The sequence below is a fragment of the Pipra filicauda genome, unplaced genomic scaffold, assembly GCF_003945595.2.
Source record: "Pipra filicauda isolate LSUMZ 115617 unplaced genomic scaffold, ASM394559v2 scaffold264_size1072897_pilon, whole genome shotgun sequence".
Classification (NCBI taxonomy): Eukaryota; Metazoa; Chordata; class Aves; order Passeriformes; family Pipridae; genus Pipra; species Pipra filicauda.
This window is the reverse complement of record NW_024104381.1, coordinates 331,395-339,928: the sequence shown is the minus strand read 5'-3', so window position 1 is coordinate 339,928 and position 8,534 is coordinate 331,395. Positions and strand designations below refer to the sequence as shown.

Here is an 8,534-nt window from a genome sequence, read left to right as displayed (position 1 = left end):
CATGATCCTGTGGCATCCCCAAGGAAGGGCTCTGAGCCCCCTGCTCAGCTCAGCACCATTATTGTACCACTTGATAAAAAGTCAGCCCTCGCCAGCAAAATGAGGGAATTCTGAGAGAGTATGGAAAAGATGAGCAGAGTAAGGAAGGTCTGAGGGTGACAGCATCCTGCCTCCAAACCCTGTGTCGGGAGAGGCCCAGGACAGCCTGGAGCTCCCACTGCTCCCTGGATCCTGCTGCTGTTCCCCAGCACCCACCAGCCTGGGCACTGATGGACACCCAGACAGCACACTGAGCACTAATAACCCCCTTGGATGGATCCCCCTGAGCCTCCCCCCAGCCCTCAAAATGCAGCTGCTCCACAGCACTCAGCTGTGCAGGGGAGAGCAGGAATGGCTGGACTGGGATCTGCTCCCTGGCTCCCGACCCGGCGCCTGCAGAGGGTGGTGATTGCAGCTCGTGCTCCCCAGGGAAGGATGTGACACCTCCTCTTCCCTTCCTAGCAAAATAAATAACTAAGTGGATGTTAAACAGAAGAGTGGAGCGAGCCCAGAGCTCTGGGGGATGGCCAGGACCTCAAATCCCTGGAGCTGAGAGGCAGCGGAGTGTTTTGGGGCTCTGGCCAGGGCTGGCTCGTGAACCTCGGGACACAGGGAGGACACGGGACCCCTGCTGTCACCCTGGGCTCTCCTGTGCACCACACTGGGCTCTGGTTGATGCTCCAGTTCAGGGTAAAAGGGTGCAACTGCCCCTTCCCAGTGTTTTTGCTGTGGAAGGCACCGCCGAGGGCTTTGGGCATCGCTGAGCTCGCTGTGCCCACAGCTGGGGGGGAGCAGGAAAACCCTCACCCACAGAATGCAGGAGCAAGGAGAAGGCCGGCAGACCCTGCTCTGATCCCAGGGATGGAGGAGCCCATCTGGCCCCATGTGTGCCCCCCACATCCCACCCCAAGCACGGGGCAACCACGTCCAGCCCAGGCTGTGCCGGTGACCACCCTCCTCCAGCCCAGGGGAGCAGCACCAGTGCCACCAGGCCGGTCCCCTGTGGTGTCACTGTCCCCTCCCAGCCCCCCCAGACACGTCACTCCCTCCCCACCCTCCAACAGGCCCCCCTGACCCCGGGGTGTGCAGGACCAGATGGCTGCTAATGAGCCTGGTCCAGGCTCCACATCTCCAGGCTGATCCATCCCCTCCCCAGCACAGCCTCCCCCAGCCCCCCAGCACCAACCCAACCAGCATTTCTTTGCTTTCTGACTGGAAAAAAATGGCTCCAGGGGGGAATGACAGGCTGAAAATGTTCCCTTCCCCGGCTTTTCAGGCCCTGCTGGCAGCTGTGGGCTTTTCCTGGAAAAAGAGAAATCCCAAAAGCTGGCAGTCCCGGGCTCCTGGAAGCCGAACAAAGAAAACGGGCTTTTAACCCAAAAGCAATAAACCCGGAGTGATTTTTGTGGCTGACAAAGCCACAACTCCGCTCTCATCTCCAAGAGAAACATCTGCATCTTGCTGACGTGCTGAGGAGAGAAATGTCCCCGTGGGGTCGAGCCCAGGATCCCGGTGGGACGGGGCTGGAACTGCACCTGGGGACGGGGATTGGGGTGGGGATGGGGAGGAAGGTCCAACCCCGACTGGTCACAGCAACCCCCCAGTGCCAACACCAGCCAGGGAAAAGCCACGTGGAGAGTGGGAAGGGTCTGCCTGCAAACCAGGGAATGTCACCTGGGCTGGGGACACCACGAGCACCCCCAGGCAGGTGGCTCAGCCCCTTCCCTCACAGCTGGGGCAGCAGATGGACCGTGGAGGTGGAATCCACATGGAACAGCCCCAAGCTCTCCTGGTGGCCCTCCAGGTGCCCGTCCAGGGGCAGGACTGGTGCCCAACCAGCACTCCTGGGGTTTGATGAGAACCTTAATGATCCCATCATTAGGCTGAGAGGGTTTAGGGGGGCCCAGCCCCCTCTGCAGACACTCTGTGCCCACCCCTGCTCCTGGCACCTGAGCAGCATCTGCTTGGTGTGGGGACACCGAGCAGGATCCCATGGCAGAGCCAGCCCTGACTGGGGGCACAGGATCCCAGGGCAGAGCTGGGGGGGGTTCTCTGTGGCCCCCATCCCTCCATCCCTCCCTTCCCCCTCGCAGGCAGCTGCGCTGGGAGCACACGGACATCTGGGAGGACATCCGAGGGCGAGGAAGCAAAGCCCTGGAGGGGCACATTCCCGGCGGTGGGAGCGGGATGGAGGTTATGCCTATCAGGGAGACAATTCACTCCCATTTATAATCCAGCGGAGGGAGGAGCGGCCCTGAGAGGGATAAAGCACCAGCCTTCACCTCTGGGGCTGGGGGTCCATCCATCCACCCGGCTGCTCCCACCCAGCAGGGTGAGCCACGGCATTCCCAGCCGCTGGAGTGGCCCTGAGCAGGGTGAGCCATGGCATTCCCAGCTGCTGGAATGGCCCTGCCTTGGGGACACGGAGCTGCTCCTGGTTGTCCCCAGCCACGCTGTCAGTGGGGTGACAAAGCTCCCTGCATGCACTGGATCCTGGGACATCCCCTGGCAGCAGGGATGCTCCAGGTCCTTGTCCCACAGAGCTCATGGCATGGGGGGAGAGGTTCCCAGGGCTCCCAGCAGCTCCAGCACCCCCAGAGCAGGAATCCACCCCCTTCCACCTCCAGAAGAAACTCTCTGCTTTCAATTCTCCTTTTCCCCTCCAAAACAGGAGGGAAATGGGGCATTTCAGGATCTCTCAGGCAATCCCAGGGATTGTGCTCGTGGGTTTCCAGAGGGGGTTGGAGCTGGATCCCCCCGCCAGGAGCTGTCACCAGCCTTTTTCAGGAGCGGGGTAGGAAGGGCCCAGAGCTCATCCCTGTCTCCCACGATCCAGCCCCGCTTCCAACCTGTTGCCTTTCAGCAGGAGGAGTTTCTTCCTCTTCCAGCTGATACATCTCCTATTAATAGCAAAGTCCAGCCTGGTCCAAGCTCTCCGCTCTCCAGAGCAGGCAGGATGTGAGGCTGGACAATGCCAAAGGCTCTTCCATCATTTTCTACGTATTTCCACCCTTGGGAGGAAATCCTGCCCTGGGAAGGTGGGTCGGGTTTGGGACGGGAAAGCCCCAACTCAGGGCAGCCAAAGGTGGGAGCTCCTGGGGGCACCACCTGGAGCCGAGTCCTGGATGGGGACAACGGAGGGGACACGGAGGGGGTCCCACCAGGGTGGGGTTGGGGGGGATGTCAGAGCCCTGACTGCAGCGAGGTGGGAGAGCCACACTGAGATCCACGAGGTGTGAGAGCCACGCTCTCAGATCCACGGGAGATGCTGAACCTCCCCCAGCACCTGCAGAGTGCAGGGATGAGCAAGGTGGGACCTTCTCTAAAGTCACCAGCCCCCCCGGGACCCCCCGGTGTCCCCACGCACTGCAGACCCCTCACCTTGATGGCGAGGCCAAGGCCCTCCTGACACCCAGAGCCCTCCTGGCCCCGGAGCTCACCCACGCTCAGACTTTCCAGATTACTCAGCCCGTGCTGCTCCAGCGCCCACCACCCTCCCCAGGGCCGGGTTTTTGGGGTGCTGGGCCCCCCTGGGGGATGCTGGAGGTCATGCCAGGCTCTGCCCGGTGCCAGCACTGCCTCCTATGCAAATCTTGGCTTCCTCCCTGGCACCTGCCCGGCTGCACCGGCAGCGCTGGGGTGGCACAGCCTACCTGGGGTCAGCAGGGAAAGGAGGGGCTGGAGCCCCACAGATGCCCTGGAAAGCTGAGCAATGGGAAGCACGGCACAGCCTTAGTGCTCCCCACCACACCAGCACCCACGGGAAGCATCCTGCCTGCTCACAGGAGCTGGGACGAGCTGGGAAGCGGCAGCACTGCCCGCCCTGCCCCGTGTCCCACATCCCAGTGCTCCAGGTCAGCCCCAGGGGATGGATCCCGCTGCTGTGGCGGCAGCTGTATCCGTGCCACATGCTCCTAAGTGTTCCCTGTTGCCATGGGGCTCTCCCTGACCCAGATCCCGAGCGGGATCCACAGAGGACACGTATCCTCCTGGAGTGCCCCGAGGATGTCCAGCAGCGGGGAGCACCCCCAGCCCACAGCACCCTGCTGGGGTACAGGGGCCCCACAATGCTCAGCAGACCCAGCCCAGTCTGCACTGGGAACCACCTCCCTGGGCTGCTCATCCCGCAGGATTCCCGTGCTCTGGGAGAGCCACAGCCCAAGGACACCCACGGACACAGGCTGGACACACACACGGACACCCTCACTCGGGATGGGGCTGGGGGTGCTGCTGCTGCTGCCACAGCCCTGCTGGTCCCTCCTCGTGGGACCCCCGGCCTTTGCAGCCCCCCGGCCTTCCCCCCCCCTCCCCAGCCCACAGCCCGGGGCATCCCTGTGCTCCCACATCCTGGTGCATCCCGGCACACGGAGCACCCGCTCCCACTGCAGCACCCCCGGAGCAGGGGCTGCAAGGGCAGCTCCTCAGCTCCTCCGGCTGGATCCTCTGCCCGACCTCGCCGTGGAATTTGGGAGGCGCGGAGGTGGGGCAGCGCCTCGCCGGGGCGGTTATCCCGGGAGAGCCGGGCGCCAGGCAGGTTTCCTCACCCCGCAGCTCCCTGTTATCCCGTCCCTCCCGCTCTGGAAGGGAAGGATTGATTTTCCTGGTCACGCTGGTGCTCCCTCAGCCCGACCCAGATCCCGGGAACAATCCCATCCCTGCTCGGCCTCACACACACGAACAGCTGCGGGCAGGCGGCAGGAACAGCTCCCACATCTCCGGAGTTTGCTCCTCGTGAGCGTTCCTGCGGTCCCGGATCCAGGGGGCTGTTCTGCAGCAGCAGAGGGAGCACCCCAGCATCCCCCCAGCACCCTCACGGGTGCCTCCTGCCCCCAGCACCGAGGTTTGGTGGGATGAGCTGACTCTGCCTGGCCGCACACGAGGGTTGGCTTGTCCCTGTCCTTGTCCCTGTCCCTATCCTCTGATCCAGCGGGTGGCATCCCTGCCCACGGCAGGGGGGTTGGAACGACACGGTCTTTAAGGTCCCTCACGACCCAAACCATTCCAGGATTCCATGACCCCCATCCCTTCCCCATCCCTGTCTCCATGCCTTTTCCATGTCTGTCCCCATCCTTGTGCCGGGGGGGGGGACTCTGCCACGCCGGGAGGGGACGGGACCCCCACCCTCCCTCTCCTCTTTGCCGCTGACCAACTTTGCGATTTCTCGGGGACCATTTAACTGTCCCGTTCATACAAACACCCCAACTTTCCTCTCCCTGCGGCCCGAGGGGGCATTCCAAGATCCCCGACCCTGCACCGTGCCCGGGGGGAAGGGGGGCAGCCTCGGGTCCCCCCCCACGCCGCCGCCGCGGGGCTTTTGGGGTTCCCAGCGCTGGAGCAGCACAAGGATGAGCCGGAGATTTTGGGAAGCGCCGGGAACGCCTCGCAGCGGCGAGCGGGACCCGCATCTCCTCCGGGAGGAGAAATTATTAATATAGATAAACGCATACATGAAAAATTCTCTTTTTTTTTTTTTTTTTTTAAGGAGACGAGCCGAGCCGCTCCCGGGGCCGGAGCCCCCCCCGCTCCCCGCGGTCCCCCCGCTCCCCGATGCGGCCCTACCTGCTCCGAGCGGCTGCGGCGGCGGCGCCGGGCGGGGGCCGGGGGATGCGGGAGGAGCCGGAGGGATGCGGGAGGAGCCGGGGGAGATGCGGGAGGAGCCGTGGGGAGGCGGGAGCACCGCGGCGGCGGAGAAGGCGGACAATGGCGGGCGCAGCGCGGGGCGGTGCGGGGCCATCTCCCGGCCGCTCCCCGCATTGCACAGCGCCGCGGGCAGAGCCCCCCGCTTGTCCCCGGGATGCCGCCCCCGCACCGCCGCCCCGGTGTCCCTCGGTGTCCCCCTGCATGGCTCTGGGATGCTCCTGGTTCTCCCCGCGGAGCCCCCCAAATGATACCCGCATATCCCCCCCACCTCGCCCCCCCCGGTGCTCTCCGGTTTCCCCCGCATATCTCCGGGACGCTCCCAGCCTCCCCTGGCGGAGCTCCGAGGGTTCTGCCCCTGTATCCCTCGTTTTTCCCCCTGCATTTTCCCTGGGACTCTTCCAGCTCCGCCCACGGAGCCCCGGGGACGCTCCCCCCGCGTGTCCCCACCCCGCATCACCCCCACGTCCCGCATCATCCCCACCGCGGGACGGTGGGTGGGCGATGAACCCCCCCCTGCTGCTTTGCCCTGGCCCCCTCCACCTCCCCCAACCCCGGGGGCATCCCCATCAGCACCCACCTCCCCTGCTCCCCACGGGGGTGCCACCCCTCCTCTGGGGAGCTGCAGGGGGGTGCTGGGACACCCCACAGCACCCACTGGGACCGGGGGGCTCGTGCTGGTCCCCAGAGCCCCCCAGGGTCGGTGGGGACACACTCCTGCCACAGCATCCAGACCCCCGGGCTTGGGGGGGCACAGGAGGACCCCCGGTGTGGGCAGCAGATGTGCCAGAGCCACGGCAGCGCTGGCTGGGATCTGTTTTCCCTGGCTCTGGCAGACAGGGATAACGGTCACCTCCGGAATCCCAGCGCTGCTGGAGAGGGCTGAGAGGGCTGTGGGTCACAGCTGTGGTTTGGGTTTAGTGGCCACAGAGATTATCCCTGTATTATATATCCCTGGGTATTATCCCAGCCTCCCTGAAGGCTCCCCAGGAGATGGGAGGTTTTGCAGGATTCATCACACCATGTAAGAGGATGCTGGGATTTTGGGGTCCCTCAGTGTGACCCCATTTCCCACCAGGCCTTAAGAGAAAAGTGGCCTCAGCCAGCCTCATGTCCAACTGAAAAATCCCACTGTACCCACTTCTGATGGGAATTGTCACCTGCAGTGTCGGGATGAGCTGCGGCTCGGCTGGAGGAATCCCAAAAACCAAACCTCCCCAGCACCCCGTGTCCTGGGACAACAGCTCATCCCCTGACCTGGGATTATTCCCTGTCCTTCTCTTCCCACTCGGCCTGACCCCCTTTGAGCCCTCCCAGCTTTCCCCCCCAGCACACCCAATTTTGCTGTGGGTTGAGGGGCCAGGGTGACCCCCCTTCCCAAGGCTGTCAGTGAGGACCCCCCTCTTCCTACACATCCCATGTGAGGACCCCCCTCTTCCTACACATCCCATGTGAGGACCCCCCTCTTCCTACACATCCCACAGGCAGAACGAGGGGCAGGATGAGCCTGTTCTTTGTGTCTGAGCTGTACCATAACCATGGCAAGTGTTCCTGGGGCTGGGGGGAGCGGGCAGGAGAGGGGGGACAGGCAGGGTGTGCAGGCAGGGGGTGCAGGAGGGGGGGTAGAGAAGGGTGTTGCAGGCTGTGGGGTGTAGGCAGGGGGGGGTTAGGCAGCAGGGTCCAGGCAGGGTGGTTCAGGCAGATGGAGTTCAGGTAAGGAGAGCAGGAAGGAGGGTGCAGGCAGAGAGTGCAGGCAGGGGTTAAAACAGAGGAGGTTCAGGCAGGGGGGTACAGGCAGAAGGGCACGGGGGGGATTAGGCAGAAGTACAGGCAGCAGCTCAGCCCATGGACAGCGGGATCAACCAGCAGCGCACACCCGAACGCCAGAGCCCGGATAGCTCAGTCGGTAGAGCATCAGACTTTTAATCTGAGGGTCCAGGGTTCAAGTCCCTGTTCGGGCGCTCGATTTTTTTTTTTCCTCCTCCGAATTATTTTTTTCCCCCTCTAAAGCCTTTTTTACACCCGCAGCACCGCCGGCGCTTCCCCGCCCAGGGTTCCGGTGCCCCGGGAGAATCCGGGCAGGGAGCAAAAAAAAAAAAATAACCAACGTAGAAGGGAAAAACTGAAACCGCCCGAACAGGGACTTGAACCCTGGACCCTCAGATTAAAAGTCTGATGCTCTACCGACTGAGCTATCCGGGCTCTAGTCCGCAGCTCAGGGACAGCGCTTATCAGCGACAACACAGGGCCAGCCCTGCCGATGTGTAGGGCAGGGACAGCCCCACGGCGTGGGATCCGTTCCCAGTGTCCGCCAGACCCAGAACAACCCCTCCCGCACTTCGTTCTTTACACGCAGCAGTTCAGGCACTTCCCAAGCACAGAGTTAATTGGGGCTGTTTCTGAATTTCCACCCAGGTTACAGGACCCCTTGTCAGGGGAAGGGGCTGTGCAGGGACAGGGGCTTCTTGACCCCTAGGTGGGATTTTTCAGTGTTGTCACACAATGGTTGGGGTTGGAAAGGAGCTCTGGAGACCGATTCCAACCCCCCTGCCAAGGCAGGGTCAGCTGGAGCAGGTGACACAGGGACGTGTCCAGGTGGGGTTTATAATGAAGTTTATTGGGTGTTATAATGTCCAGGTGGGGTTTATAATGTCCAGGTGGGATTTATTGTGTCCAGGTGGGATTTATTGTGTCCAGGTGGGGTTTATAATGCAGGGGGGGGCCATGTAACGGTTATAACGAAGACAGTTCAGCTCTAGGGCACAGGAACTTCGAGTATTTTGCCAAGTCAGCAATGTCTGCACAGACGCACATCGACATTTTGATTTACTGCATCCCTAAGGCTTGTTAATTCCAGG

General features: G+C 62.8%; 2 non-coding genes across 2 annotated transcripts; one reads left to right on the top strand and one right to left on the bottom strand.

Annotated features, from left to right (window-relative positions):
* Positions 1–7,564: 7,564 nt before the first annotated feature.
* On the top strand, positions 7,565–7,637 carry TRNAK-UUU. The gene has a single exon. It is a non-coding gene; the product is annotated as a tRNA-Lys (tRNA).
* Positions 7,638–7,805: 168 nt separating this feature from the next.
* On the bottom strand, positions 7,806–7,878 carry TRNAK-UUU. Its single transcript has one exon. It is a non-coding gene; the product is annotated as a tRNA-Lys (tRNA).
* Between the last annotated feature and the right edge of the window lie 656 nt (positions 7,879–8,534).